Source organism: Chrysochloris asiatica, unplaced genomic scaffold (assembly GCF_000296735.1).
Source record: "Chrysochloris asiatica unplaced genomic scaffold, ChrAsi1.0 scaffold00059, whole genome shotgun sequence".
Classification (NCBI taxonomy): domain Eukaryota; kingdom Metazoa; phylum Chordata; class Mammalia; order Afrosoricida; family Chrysochloridae; genus Chrysochloris; species Chrysochloris asiatica.
In genome coordinates this window covers 16,144,926-16,160,713 of record NW_006408577.1, presented here as the reverse complement: position 1 = coordinate 16,160,713, position 15,788 = coordinate 16,144,926, and the positions used below count along the sequence as shown (strand labels likewise).

The 15,788-nt window shown below is 42.0% G+C and overlaps 1 protein-coding gene across 1 annotated transcript in view; it reads right to left on the bottom strand.

The window, feature by feature from the left end:
• Window positions 1–13,677, bottom strand: part of MYO1B (myosin IB) — a 215,487-nt gene extending 201,810 nt beyond the window's left edge. Inside the window, exon 1 of the mRNA XM_006864054.1 lies at window positions 13,471–13,677. The gene's annotated coding sequence lies outside the window, so the exon portion shown is untranslated. The remainder of the gene's footprint in view (window positions 1–13,470) is intronic.
• Window positions 13,678–15,788: the final 2,111 nt, after the last annotated feature.

Here is a 15,788-nt window from a genome sequence, read left to right as displayed (position 1 = left end):
TATGAGTTGGTACCAACCCGATGGCATTTAACAATAACAACAAAGCACCAGCCTTAAATTGTAATCCACCTATCACAACATCTCCAAGGTTCCAAACTATCAGCTGTTCCGCGGAGGATGAGGCTTTCTGCTTCCGTAAAGATTTACTGCCTCGGATTTTCTGTGAGTCGGAACCAACTCCACGGCACACCACCATCATACATTAACATCATCAGTGCTGGAAAATGTCAAGAGAAGTATTCCCTAAACCATTGGGCACCCACAGACAGTTGTTGCTGTTAAGAGGTGTTTAGTCAGTTCCGATTCATAGAGACCCTGCATAGGGTTTCCAAGAAGAAACTGGTGAGGTTGAACCACCAACCCTGATGTTCAAACCAACGTTGCACTTCAGCACATTAACCCACAGCGCCACACCAGAATTCTACATAAATTATTTTTGTTAAGTGCCTTCGAGTCGGTTCTGTCCCATGGTGACTGTGTATAGGGTTTCCAAAGAGCAGCCGGTGAGCTTGAATCACCAGTCTTGTGGTTCAAACAACTTTCAAGTCCAGTGCACTGACCCACAGCACCATCCCAGGACTCCACATAGACTACTGTTGTTGTTAAGTACCATCAAGTCGGTTCTGACCCACAGCAACCCTGTATAGGGTTTCCAAGGAGAGGCTGGTGAGCTTGCAATTCAAAATGACTTTGCACTCCAGAGCATTAACCCACAGTGCCATAGCAGGACTCCACATAGACTATTAGACCTTGTAAAGTACATGGTCATTCCACTACTTGAAATTAAAAGAGCATCATTGTAAAGCTATTCCAAAGTAAAATTAACTAAGAAAAGATGCACTATAAATAAATAAAGCATCTGGTAGTCTCCCATTAATTTCACGTTTTTAGAGCAGCACAGATCAAAGAGTTCTATTGTAGGATTTAAAAGAACTATGGATTGGATACTGGATTCCGGGACTTTGAATCCTGGGAGTCCTGAAGTGGCCAAGATGAATCACAATGTGAATCAATATTAACATGCGCTGTGGTCTAATATTGTTGTTGTTGTTATGTGCCATCGAGTCGGTTCCGACCCATAGCGACCCTGTATAGGGTTTCCGAGGGTGTAAATCTTTACGGGAATAGAAAGCCTCATCTTTCTCCCGCGGAGCAGCTGGTAGTTTCGAACCTCTGACCTTAAGGTTCGCAGCCCGATTCGTAACCACTACGCTACCATCAGACTGCAAAGTCTTTGAACTGCAAAATCAGTGGTTCAAGCTCACCAGCTGCTCCTTGGAAACCCTATACAGTGTCGCTATGGGTCGGAATCGACTCAACAGCACTTAACAACAACAACAATGTAGTGTGGAGTCTGGTGTAGCACTGTGGGTTAATGCGCAGGACTGTAAAGTTGTTTGAACCACAAGGTCGAAGGTTCAAGTTCACCAGCCGCTCCTTGGAAACCCTATACAGGGTTGCTATGAGTTAGAAACGACTCGACAGCACTAAACAACAACAAATATAATGTAGTGGTTAGGAGTCCCACTCAAAGTCAGCAGTTCAAAACTACCAGCCGTTCCAGGGGAAAAAGATGAGGCTTTTTGCTTCTGGATAGATTTACAGCCTCGGATATGCTATATAAGGTCACTGTGTGTCAGAATGGACTCCATAGCACAACACCAACAACATAATTTTGAATTTAAAAGGACTTGCAGAACAAAAAAAAAAAAAAAAGTAGGGGAGGGAGAGGCTTGCAGGGAAACTTCAGGAAAGCAGTTATGTATTGCCTTGGTAACTGTAAAGGAGACATTCCAAAACACATCTATTATAACATCATTAGCATTATACATCAGAGGCAGCATCTACAGGGAGTCAGTGTTAGCATAACAATTGTTTTTCTTTGACTCCTATTACACTCATTAACCTCCCTTAGGTAATGTGGTCATGTTTGCATGATGGTGCCTTTTCTAGAAAATCAGCTCCTAGGTGTCAAAAGTCACTCCTTATTTACCTTAATTTCCACCAAAGCAAAGTGCACAGCCTCTGGCACATGGCAGGCATTCAGTGGAATACAAAGAAAAATGGCCATTGAACAAGTATGCAGATATAATACAATGGATAACTAATTCATACCACAGTGCAAGTTCTCACAGCTGCCAACCTTTGCTTCAGCAGCAGCTTTCAGGACACTTTGATCCATTCCTGCAAAAGCCTAATAGTATAAACAAAGGACAGGAGATAGACTTGAGCCACTTGGCTCCTGAGAGGATCACTAATGCTTTCAGAAATAACTTAAGATACACTCCTGGTGTGGCGTTGCAGGATCAGCACTGTCCTGTGAACCATAGACACCGCAGCCATTCCTCGGAAACCCTACACAGGGTCACTAATAGTCGGAACCAACTCGACAGCACTTAACAACAACACATTTTAAGTAAGAAAGCGGAGCCAATGTAGCAAGATTTCACAAAACAAATCTCAGCAAATCCTGAACCCACAACAAAGAAGAGTGGCCAAGCCCATAGAATGTGGTTCAGTACTTAATGAGATATGCTGAGAAAACCAGGAATTTCTTTCCTTTTAGATTGTTTAAACAGCTCTGAGAGAGAGCTAGATTAAATTTCTGTCTAATTCAGTTGAATACCATTTATAGTATCCAGTCTTCTTGTGTTCCTGGATTTGTGATATGTGCTAAATTCACAATGAACAATCCCAGTACTCATCCCCATTCAGTCCACAAGCTTCCCAGCTCAACAAGAGAATCAAGACCAGAAAAAAATAGCACTTCTGACATTTAAGAAGCCTGGTGTGGCACTGCAAGATAAGCACTGGACTGATAACCACAAGGTTGGCAGTTCAAACCCACTAGCTGCTCCACAGGAGAAAGATAAGTCTTTCTACTCCTGTGAAGATTTAGTCTTGGAAACCTTATACAGGAGCCATCGACTCAATGGCAGCAAGTCTGAGTTAGTTTGGGTTGTTTTGTTTTGCTTTGAATTTAAACTGCCCTTTCTAACAATTAATTAAAAGCAATACATCCATGCTTATTTTAGGGGGTGAGGGGAATAATATACAGGTGAGAAAAAAAGAACGAAAACCAAGTTCAGTACCCTCATGTTTTGGTCTAAAACCTTTTGAATTCACTAGTCCTTTTGAAACCTGATTTCTACAGCTTTATAACATTTTACAGATTTTTATATTTTTGTCCTGTGAAATGCTAAGAATGTTAAGTAGATTAGTAGCATACAGCCATGAAATTGTGGGGCTACACCAGTAAAAACTCCAGTACTTTTAAATTTAGTCAAATTGAATAGCTAGCTATATGCTCCTTTATTCTTACCTTCCTCCTGCCCTTAAATTAGCAATCCAGTTTATGAGCATCCTGCTATCAATTCTCTCTGCCACATGGGTATATCTGACAAATCTCAATACAAACCCCAACCTTATACCTCTACCATCTCCCAATATAGCAAACAAAATCCTCTCATTCTTATTAAATTCCACGTCACAACTGACCCAGCCGTTCTTCCTTGGTTTCCCCTTACCTCGTGGCTTAACCATCTTAATCAGTCTCGCACGTCCATCACCTCTCTTCCAATCCATACTTTGTCCTCCAATCCTTCTCACAAAGCCAACAGTCTTCTACATGGCCCTTAGCCTTGTCTGGCCACAAGAACTCTTAAGAGGCTCTAACTCGCCTTTCTAAATCACAGTCACATCATGTTATCACCCTGCTTCAAATTCTTAAGCAACTCCTGGTACCTTTAAGCCAATATTGAAACTCCTTAGCAGAGAACACAAGTCTCAGCAAACTGACTCTTGCCTTCCTCCTCAGTCCCACCTCACCCTAAATGGCTCACAAGGATGCAAAGGTCTCATGCTTATCATCACTGTCTCCTCCACCTGCTTCCTCTGCCCTGGTAGCCCCAGTTCCTTCTAGAAGTCAAAGCAGCACCATCTCTAAAAAGACGTTCTAGACCCATTGATTCCATCAGAGAACGATCAATCTGACCCACAGGCTTTTACCAACTTTGTCATTACGTGCAATACCACTTTCAGCCAGGGCATGGCTAACAGGGTCCCAAAATATCAACTTACAAGGATCTGGATCGGACACAGGTATGCCATGAGCACTAGAGATAGATGCAGGGAACAGGGTATCACTGGAGAACCCTGCCAGGCCCCTGCAGAGGAAGCCTGCTCCCAAAGGGGAATGAAGTGCACACAGAAGCAGAGGACAAGCCACAAGGGCAGGAAGAAAACGTGCTCTAGATCTCAAGAGGGGTGCCAGTTCTGGACCCTCAAGAGATTCCGTTAAGCTTCTCTTAAATAAGTTCCCCTTGATGTAAATCAAGAAGCCCTGGTGGCGCAGTGTTTGAGTGCTCAGCTGCTAACCCTAAGGTCTATGGTTTGAACTCATCAGCCGCTCCACGGCAGTCTGTTTCTGTATGATTTTACGGCATTGGAAAACCTACAGAACAGCTCTTCTCTGTCCTACAGGGTCGCTCTGAGTCAGAATGGACAGGACAGCAACAGGTTTTATGTTTGCCTTACATCAGAATCCGTAGATGGGGCAAATGGGTAAGTGACTGGCTACTAACCAAAAGGTTGACAGTTTGAACCCACCCAGAAAAGTGCCTCAGGTGAAAGCCTTGACAACATGCTTGCAAAAGGCCACCACCAATCCTAGGAAGCACAGTGCCACTCTGCAACACATGAGTAGGAATGAATTTGACGGCAACAGGTTTGTTTTACTTTAAAAAAGAAAAAAATTAACCTTCCTTGTAAACAGCTATGATCTAGCACACTTCCATCACAATGATTCCGCTCTTTGGCCACTCCTCCCCTGGAGTTCTTACACAGCCTGGCAGAGCCACTGGCACACAAGTTTGTAGAGTCAACCAATGAACTGATTCTTCCCCCTGTCACTCCACTCTTCCCATCCAGTCACAACAGGCAAAGATAACCATAGAAACTCAGATGATACACCAGGAACATTCCATGAAGCACTCAAGTCAGAAACCAATGGACAAGACACTTTCTTCTCAGGGTCTCTCAGGTATTTACCTACTCAAAAAGTAAGTGAAATGAAAACTGGATTCTTTACAATATACTCAGTTATCATGGATCTCCCGAGAGTAGGGCTGGCAGGCCAGACAGAACCACATGGAAAGCTTTGGAGGTTCCTCAAAGTGTATAAGAACCTTTGCCTTGAGCAGTATTTGTGAACAGGCTCAGATGATGCTGGTTTTCAGTCCTGTCAGCAGATTTCCTTAGAGAAAACTCTGTAAGGTGTGGGAATATTTGTGACATTTACTTCACATCCGATTTTCCCACCCTTTATTTCACTGTTAAAGCCAGTATATATTAAGGACTTTCCCATTATCGAAGGCTTTCTGCTGAAGCATATTTAATGAATTTATACCAGGAGGACTCTTGTTAGAACTGAATCTTGAATGAGGAAAGAAACAAGCATAACTACTGGGAAGTTTCCATATTGCATGTTGTTGTCTTGTGTACATACAAACCTTGGCTACTAAAAAGGACAATGTATAACCCAGCAATGAGAAAATCAAATACATTGGAACAGGACGTGAAAAACAAACAAACAGATGAAAGCAATAAAGTCTGGCTCCGATAAAAAGCTCCATAAATGAAAAAAATAAAAAAAACTATTGCTGCCGAGTCAATTCCAACTGATGGTGACCCCATGTGTGTCAAAATAGAGCTGTGCGCTCCATAGTGCTTTCAAAAATCTGTGACGTTTCAGAAGCAGATCCCCAAGGCTGTCTTCCAGAGTCTGGTGGTAACCGTTTGCTCCATGGTCCGTGAATAGAGAAACAATTAATTCAATATCCGGTAACCTAAGGAATTAACACCCCAGAGCAGAGCGTGTCTCTGCAGAGCCAGTGGATGGGCCAGGAACCACCATGATCAATGTCAAGGTTTATTTCTGTCTGGATATAGAAAGGCTGGCATTAGCAATAAAATCCATCAACTAGCAACAAGGCTACCCTCAATCCCTGGCTTAGGTAAAGAGCTTCAAAGATAGTATCTAGAATGTCACCATTTATAAACTGCCAAAAGACAAAGGGTTTTCCAACTGCAAAAGTCAGTTTGAGTCTACAAAGATAATGTTCTACATCCTACTTTTCTGAGTAGCGTCTGGGATTTTAAAAGCTCATGAGCAGGTGTCTAAGGTACAACTATTGATCTCTCCCTGTGTGGAAGAAAGGAGAGCGATGAGAACTGAAGAGACTTGGAATCAATTAATCCAACGGACTAATGGAACATGTGAGCATCAGTCTCCATGACTCTGAGATCAGAGGAACCAGCTGCAATATTAGAGGTCTTGGATTACTAACTACATATTGTATCTTCTGATGCATTAGCAAAATTTCTAAATGCCTTTCTATATAACTAAGGGTGCACAGACAGACATTAGGATCCCAGGAAAAACTTTCAACAAAGAAAAGATGGGGGCACACATTTATTGCATTATACACTTCGCTATAATCTAATTCCTGAAAGTCCCAATGGGCAAATTCTTACCACCACATCTGTGAGAAGCTTTGCTTCGATATAGAAGAAAGTAACTCTGTATAGAATTTTGTGCCAATCCTTTACCACAACTGAGAATCCCTTTTGATCCTCCCCAGTGTGGTACAGAGCACAGGCTTTGGAATTCATCTCTGGAACTCAAATTTCTGATATAAAAACATCAAGGCTTATGATTAAAGACCACTAGTCTTTAGACTCAGAAAAGAAACTAGTCTATAGGCCTACACGAACCACCACCTCACCTATCCTGAGACCAGAAGCACTAGATGGTGCCCAGTTACCACAACTGATCATCCGGAAATGACCACAATAGACAGATCATGAAAGAGACTGAAGGACTCTCCAAGACTACTGCCCTGAGATCATCTGTAAACTCTGAACCACCACTAGCAACAGAGATCACCTTTCAGCTAAATAACAGCTTAGCTTCTAACATAAACAATATCACCCATGAGTACTATGCTTCTTTGAAAACATCTACCTACCTGAGAACAAATGGTCAACAATCATTTTAAAACAAAGATGCGAATGTGAAAGGGCAGAGAAACTACACTAAGGGAAATATTATGAGAATGTTCCCCACATTGTAAAGAATGTTCCCGCTGTCACTGAACAATTTGGGTAGAAACTGTTGAATGGGAATCTAAACTGCTACATAAATCTTCACAGAACACACAATGAAATTTTAAAACACAAGACTGACAACATACATTCCACAGGATTATTCTTCAAAATCGTTGAAAAAAGCAAAGTCTCTGTCATGTAGGAAACTCACACTATATGCTGGTTTCGTCCCTTACCGATTCCCACCACTTCTGACCCTGAAGAGCTTGCTCCAGTGTGGCTCTGACAGTGTGTCCAGGTAAGTAACCTTGAGAGTTGCCTCCTTTGTACCAGCCTCCCTGGAGTTGAATACCCCAAGGAAAAACAGAAGCCAGCATCCTGGCCCCACAGTCCCTGCCCAGAGGAAGCTCTGGAGTCTCATGGCAGGAACAAATGCCAAACACAAGAAGACAGCACCTCTTCCCCTGTGGGGCACCTCACATGTCACCACCCTAGAAGACCCAGCAGTGAGCAGTTCTGGCTTTGGGTGGACACATGTGGTCATGTTACACAACTCACACTGGATGTTATGTGAATTCATGAGCTAATGTCTGAAAAAGGCTAAGAGTTCCTGTGGGACAAGGTAGCCAAAAACTATAAATCACTGCTATATCCAAAAACACAAACTCAGCTGCACGTGAGATATGCTAATTACAACCCATGGCCTTCTCAGCTTGTTCCCTCAAGGTACATTTAAAAAATTTCCAAGAAGTCAAATGTGTTTAAATTGGCAAACCTGAGGCCTGGAAGCCCTTAGCTGAGTAGAAAAAACTACTCAAATATAAATTGGCATACCTGACAGCTTGAATTTGTTCCTGGCCAATGCACAGACACCAAATATGTCCAGTGATTATTAAATTGCATACAGCCACTAGGGAAAAGATAACTTCCCTTCCAAATGAATAGCCTTCCACAGTACAGTGAATTTACTTGATATGGCTCTTTTATCCAGTCTTCTTTGTTGTTGTTGTTAAGTGCCATTGAGTCGATACTGACTCAAAGTGACCTTAGGCACAGCAGAACGAAACACTGACCGATCCTGGGCCAACCTCACTATTGTTGCCACGCTTGAGCCCATTGATGCTGCCACTTGGCCAATCCATCTCCACCTTACCAAACATGATATCCTTCCTCCAGCGACTGGTTCCTCCTGACACTATGTCCAAACTATGAGAGACGAAGTTTGGCCATCTTGGCCTCCAAAGGAGCACTCTTGGAGTGTACTTCTTCCTAACTACCATCAAATGATTAGGTGGAACCATGCAAATAAGGTGTAAAGAACTCTAACACAGGGATTGGTTGGTTTTGTTTGCCATTCCACTGGCTTTAAAATGAGCCATCTCAGAAACAGGAATGGGGAATCTCACAGTACCAACAACAGAGAGGCAAAAGTGAAGCGTGTCTTTTGGACCCTGAGATCCCAATGTGGAGATGCAGCAGCAGAGAAAGTGGTACACAGTGAGTGAGGCTGGCTTGCAGGAAGCTGACTTACAGAATGGGGAGCCCTTGGACATGAAGCCACAGGGTTCAAAGAAGTTGTGGAACTTGCCGGAGTGGGACAGAGGAGAATGAGAGGAGCATGCCTGCAGTACAGCCGGGAAGAAGCACTCCTGGTCTAGAGAACTGCTATATCCTGAACTGTTTCCGATCCTGAACTGTGCCCTTTTCATTTCCCTAATAAACCCCATAATCAAGATTACTGTCTGAGTTCTGTGCAGTCAATGCAACAGACTGCTGAACCCAACAGAGAAACAGAGAGTGCCACGGGAGGTGTCGGAATCTTTATAAAGTAAGCTGGAGGGTGGGAGCATGTTTGACTTGTGCTGCATAGGACTTGGCCTTGGGCAGGTGATCCTCGTCCTTCCTCTTGGTGAAGCTGGAGAAGGTCAGACACCACCTCTAAGGCATTTTGCACCTAGCCAGTCAGATGATCCCAATCATAGCCAGCATCCGCATCAAAAGTCCTGGTGTCTCTTACCGTCTTCCCTGCCTACAACACTTGAAGACTCATTTTGTCTGCTTTTATATGTGATCAGATCATCCACTCACTCAAGGTACTGCCTCATTAACAATTTTACAAGTACAGTAATTTCCACATAGCAGGAGCTCACATGGCATCCCTGGGTTAACAAGTTTGTCTGCTAACCAAAAAGTATACCCAGAGGCACCTCAGAGAAAGCCCTGGTGATATACTCCCAAAGTATTGAGCCACTGAACAGCTGTGGAGTATAGAGCTATTCTGACACCTATGGGATCAGCAAGTCAGATTGGCCTCAACCGTGGGTGTTCTCTTTCAGGGACCCATGGAGGGTCTCCTATACCCATAAGTCTTGGGGGGGTCCCTCCAGATTGGGTCTTGAAAATGACTGGCTGAGCAAAGACACTCATAAAATAGCCCAGGATACATCAGACCACAACTACCTTCTTGAAAAAACAACAGCAACAAAAACCAAAAAAAAAAAAAACCCTCCTTTCCATCTTTCAGGCGCTTCTCAGCGTCAATGGAAGGCAGTACACTGAATCTGGTAAATTCTTCCAGTTCCCTGGGGTAAGGAGGCAAGTTATTCCTTGCAGAAATATCCGCTCTTGTATTCTACAACAAAATCTGAGGTTAGAATGACTACCCATGATGATTCCAGAAGAAAAGAGAAAATATAAGATGAGGAACTTTGCTGGTAACCCACTGTGAGACCTTGGGCACAAGATCACCTCCCAGCCTGCTTCCTCACAAAGCTGTCAAATACATCATCAACAGTTACCATTACTGTTGGCCCAGCACAACGGCGTCAGTTCTGGAATGCTTGAGTTCCTTCATTTTTGGGTGACCATGCAACCTGGGTCTGGTTACAAAGAATGTTTAAAAACTCAAAAGCCAGCAAATGCTAGCCCACAGGAATCTTTCTCACTGACATTTACTGAGAGGTAAAGAAAAGCAGCTCTCCTAGAATGACCTCATCATCAAAAGAATGTTTTAAGGGTCTAAGCACGCGCAGGAGCTCTGGTGTGGCTCTGTATGATAAGCACTGGACTGCTAACCACAAGGGCAGCAGTTCAAACCCACCAGTTATTCCTAGTTATTCCTTGGAAACCCTCTACAGGGTCACTACGAGTCAGAACTGACTACACAGCACTTAATAACAACAACCACACACAACACAGTAAGTAAAGTCATCAAGGTGAGTCCAAAAGTACTGCTACAAAATCATAGAAGCCTTTATCAAACAAAACAACAACACGGAAAGCTATTGTTTCTCCACATTTCCTCCATGTAGCTCTGTACACTTCTGAAGGCAGTGTTTCCATCTCCCCAACCCTTCCCCAAAGAATTCTGTACTGCTCAATCGACACCGTATCAAAACTGCAGTTTTGGTATCCTCAAGGGACTCATCGTGCTCCTTTAAAATGTTTTTGAGTTTGAGGAACAAAAAAATACCGTGATGAAAATAACTCCTCAGTACAATTTTCACAGCATTTTTCTCACCAATGCAGGTTTTTTCCACTGTCTTAAAACTTTCTCCTAAGACGCTGCTGTGATTGCCCTGTGTCCTTCAAGAAAAGCAATCAAGATTACTCCTTTGGAATCCTGAAAAACAGGTACCGTATCATCTGAGCTGACCTCTGTCTTTAATTTAACTAGCCCAGCATATCCCCTCAGAAGCCACTGTCTTGTTTGGACTTTTTTTTAAGGCACTGTAAGGAGACTAAGACAAGTGTATTACTAAGAGAACTTGTAATACCACGGATCTTCACAACCACACCAATAAATAACATCATGACTATTGTTGTTAAATACCGTGGAGTTGATTCTATCTCATAACTACCCGTATACGTTTTCCGAGGAGCAGCTGGTGAGTTTGAACTGCCCATCTGTGGTTCATAGTTCAGTACTGATCCTACAGTGCCATATCAGGAGTCCAACATCATGATAAACAGAGGGAAAAATTGAAGTTGTCAAAGATTTCATTTTGCTTGGATCTACAATCAACACTCAAGGAAGCAGCAGTCACGAAATCGAATAATGTACGCATTGGGGTAATCTACTGCTAAAGTTCTGTTTCAAATATTGAAGAAGATGTCAGTTTGAGGACTAAAGTGAAACTGACCTAAACCGTGGTATTTTCAACAGTCTCATATGCATGCAAGCAAAAGTTGGGCAATCAATAAAGAAGACTGCAGAAGAATCAATGCATTTGAATTGTGGTTTTGGAGAAGAGTATTAAAAGTACCATGGACTTCCAGAAGAACAAACAAATCTGTGTTGGAAGAAGTACAGCTAGAATGCTCATTAGAAGCCAGGAAGGCATAACTTCATCTCTTATTCTTTAGACATGTTATGAGCAGAGACCAGTCTCTGGAGAAGGCCATCATGCTTGGTAAAGTGGAGGGTCAGTGAAAAAAGAGGAAGACCCTCTAATAAGATGGATTCACACCTTGACAGCAACAATGGACTCAAACATAGCAACCGTGAGGATGGCACAGGACCAGGTAGTGTTTCGGTCTGTTGTGCATAGGGTCTCTATGAGTCAGAACTGACTCGACAACACCTAACAACATCCTGTGATCACAGACATGTTTAAACAAGTTTTGTTTGGAATAAGCCTGTGCATTCACCAACTGGAACTTTTCTAGTAACAATACTTCTCAACATACCTTCATATGTGAATGTGTTTACAATTGCATGATTAACTGCACCTAGCATTGGCAACTTAAATAAATTCACCTAGTTTGAAATCAAAATGGTCTACAGATAATAAATTAAGAAACTTATATAAAAGGAGTCCTGGTGTGGCGCTGTGGGTTAATGCACCAGACTGCAAAGCTGTTTGAACTGCAAGGTCGGCAGTTCAAGCTCACCAGCTGCTCCTCAGAAACCCTTTACAGGGTCGCTATGGGTCGGAATCGACTCGACAGCACTTAACAACAACAATATAGTAAAGAGGATTCCTGGTGTGGTACTGCAAGATAATACACTGGACCACGAGGTCAGTTTGAACTACAAGGTCAGTGGTTCAAACTCATCAGCCACTCCTTGGAAATCCTTTACAAGGTCACTGTGAGTCAGAACGGATTTGATAACGCTTAACAATCGGGCTGCGAACCTTAAGGTCAGCGGTTCAAAACTACCAGCCGCTCCGCGGGAGAAAGATGAGGCTTTCTACTCCCGTAAGGATTTATACCCTCGGAAACCCTGTACAGGGTCGCTATGGGTCGGAACCGACTCGACGGCACTTAACAACAACAACAATAACATACAGTAAAGAAAGAGAAAAACACGCAATACGCAGCAGTTCATCCTCAGTAATGTCTTAAAATGCATGGTTAAGAAAAAGATTTTTAGACTAATAAATTCAGAAGCTTCCTTAAGCAGTTAATAACCAAACGGAGAGATGTTTATACATTTGTATTAGGATTTTCTGAAGGCTTATTCGTTGAGAATTGATCAAAATAAAATTGCTAAAGATGTTATACATTGAGAAGGCTGAACTATTTTGTCATTTTAAAAAGATTTTTTAAAATAAAATAGTTAAATTGAAATGGGTTTCCTCACCTACACTGATTAAAGTTAACAAACATGTATTAGTATTTTAAAGTATTTTCTGAGTCAAATTTTTCTAGTTTTTCTAATGGGGAAAGCATTACTGAATTTTAAAACAAATGTACCACAATTATATCTCTAAACACATTCTAATGTATTCATGAAAACTAAAAGACATATCATACAAAACAACTGAATCTATAATACGTAACATAGCAAATAACAATCTTAGGTCACAAATTAAAATACAAGATTTACTTTAAAAAAACTTGACATAAAATTGAATAATGATTCTGCTAATTTCCAACAGTTCTACAGGACACAGAAGTTATTTCTTATATTTATATTCATAATGTTGCTGTTAGGTGCCGAGCCTATTCCAACACATAGCGAGCTTATGCATTCAAACATTCTAGCTTTTTCCTTGAACACGGTATCACATACATAACTCTAAAGGTTAGAAAAAGCTAAGTTTTTTTCAATTGAATAGCTTGAACATGTACATATGCCACATATTTCCCCAAGGGAAGTCTTTGTAAAAAAATCAAATATTTAACAATGAACTGTGTACATCTAATTAGGAAAAGTTCATTTCCCTTTACAAATTCTTTATCAAAAAGTTTCAAAATATATTATATTGTAAATCAAATTACAACATAGAAACCTAAAATTTACAATCCTACCCTTAAATCTAGTCTCCTTATAGATTGATTAGGAATTTTTTGAAGGCTATTTTTAAAATGATATAATTATAAAGTCCCTCTAGTTTAAAAATTAAAACAGCTTACCAATTCTCCATTGTTTTTTCCACTGATTTAACTAGCACGCTCACATTCACTTCATATGAAGAGGTAGACAAATAATCGTTGTGACAGGGAGAACACACTAAGTACAACAAATATTTTGCACACAGATAAGGAGAAAGTAGGTCAATATTCTGTGGCTAAGAAGAAGCTGCCTCAGCTATCATCCAGAACTGGATTATATGATTAACTAGGCTCGACTCCCTCTTATGGTCCCAGCCTACTGCTCTGACCAGTGCAACTGGTATGCACAATGCCCTGGACAGCCAGCAGAAGAATTACACAGATGTACTGCTGCCACTACTTCGGACATTTTGTCAGGAGGGACCAGTCGCTGGAGAAGGACATCATGTTTGGTAAGGTGGGGGGTCAGAGAAAACGAGAAAGATCCCCAGTGAGACGGATTGGCAAAGTGGCAGCATCAAGCGTGGCAACGATTGTGAGGTTGGCCCAGGATTGGGCAGTGTTTCGTTCTGTTGTGCACAGGATCTCTATAAGTCGGTACCGACTCGATGGCACCTAACAACAACTGCTGACACATTGTTTACAGTCCAGGGGAAAGAAAGTACTTAGGAGCACTATAACCAGTAATGTAGAAACTCACATAGGGTAAACGACGGATCTCAAAATGAGGAATACAGAATTCTTCTAAAAAATGATCTGTATGTGATCACACTGACAACAGCAATGGGAGAGGGAAGATTGGGAGGGCAGTAGATTCTTGTTAACGATGGTAAAATAACTTGGAAAAGGTTCTTGAGAAAGGTGGCACAACATGCAAACTGTAGTCAAAGTCACCGATACACATGCAGAAATTATTTGAAGTGGTGCGTGTTTTCTTGTGTATATTTTCACATACACAATTTTTTTTTTTAAATAATAAAATCATTCTCCATAATATACATCAAAAATGTATGTGTGCGTGTCCTAACAACAGGAAATCAAATTTATATTTAGAGGCAGAGCTATTGCCATGGCATAAGAGGTTGCAGAGCTAAGACTTGACCTTGACACTGACCTTGAAGATCAGTCAGATGTGGAAAAGTATGATACACACTGTTAGAATGGTAGCCCAAAGAGAGCTGATAATGCGGCCTGGTGAAAGCTAAGCTGGGTAAAAGGTTATTGTTGTTAAGTGCCATCAAGTCTATTCCGACCCATAACGACCCTGTATAGGGTTTCCGAGGAGCAGCTGGTGAGCTTGAACTGCCAACTTTATAGTTCAAACGGCTCTGCAGTCTGGAACATTAGCCCACAACATTGTTGTTGTTGTTGTTGTTGTTGTTGTTACTTGCCGTCAAGTCGGTTCTTACCCATAGCGACCCTGAACAAGGTTTCCGAGGCTGTAAATCTTTACAGGAGCAGAAAGTCTCATCTTTCTCCAGCAGAGCAGCTGGTAGTTTCGAACTGCTGACCTTGCGGTTTGCAGCCCAATTCGTAACCACTATGCTGTCCACAGTGTAGCCTGGTGAGAATGGTCGTAAGAGGAAGGAGGAGTTATCGAGAATCATCTATGCTGCAGTTATTTCTGACATCGGTATATCATGAGGGCAACAAGTGTGAATGTTAGTCACTGGTAGTCATCTGATGGACGGTAACTTAGGACAACCATTATATACAGATGGTGGAAAGCCACAAAAATATTTTAAACAGGAATGTTGTTGTTGTTGTTAAGTGCCATCGAGTCGATTCCGACCCATAGCGACCCTGTACAGGGTTTCCAAGGAGCAGGCGGCGAGCTTGAACCACCGACCTTGCAGCTCAAACGACATTGCAGTCTGAAGCATTAGCCCACAGGGCCACACCAACAGAAACAACAAAATTTATAAGGAAATGGAATCAAGGGAGGGTCTGAATTCGTTGGGAGAGTGAGTTAACAGTGGAAGTAACATGACGCTAGTAGAATTCTTTAGTCGGTACACTGCATAAAAGCTGATCAGCCAGTGGGGACTGAAAACAAGTCAAGTTCCTGTGGGATGGCATCTTCCAAAATGGGCACCTTTACCTAATGAAAACGAATTGGAGCAGGAGTCTAGTAACCAGCGTGATGCTAATCGAAATGAAACAACAGAAGAATAAGAAAAATCAGATTTCTCTCTCACAAAAGGTGGGGAGCTATTCTGACATAGGGTGCAAAAGAGATGCTGTTGTTGGTAAGCGTCGAGTCAGTTCGGACTCATAGCAATTGTGTATAGGGTTTCTGAGGAGCAGCTGGTGGGTTTGAACTGCTGACTTTTCAGTTAGCAGTCCACTGCTTTTTCTACAACGCCACAAAATACAAGGGTCAAAGACTAAATAAAAGG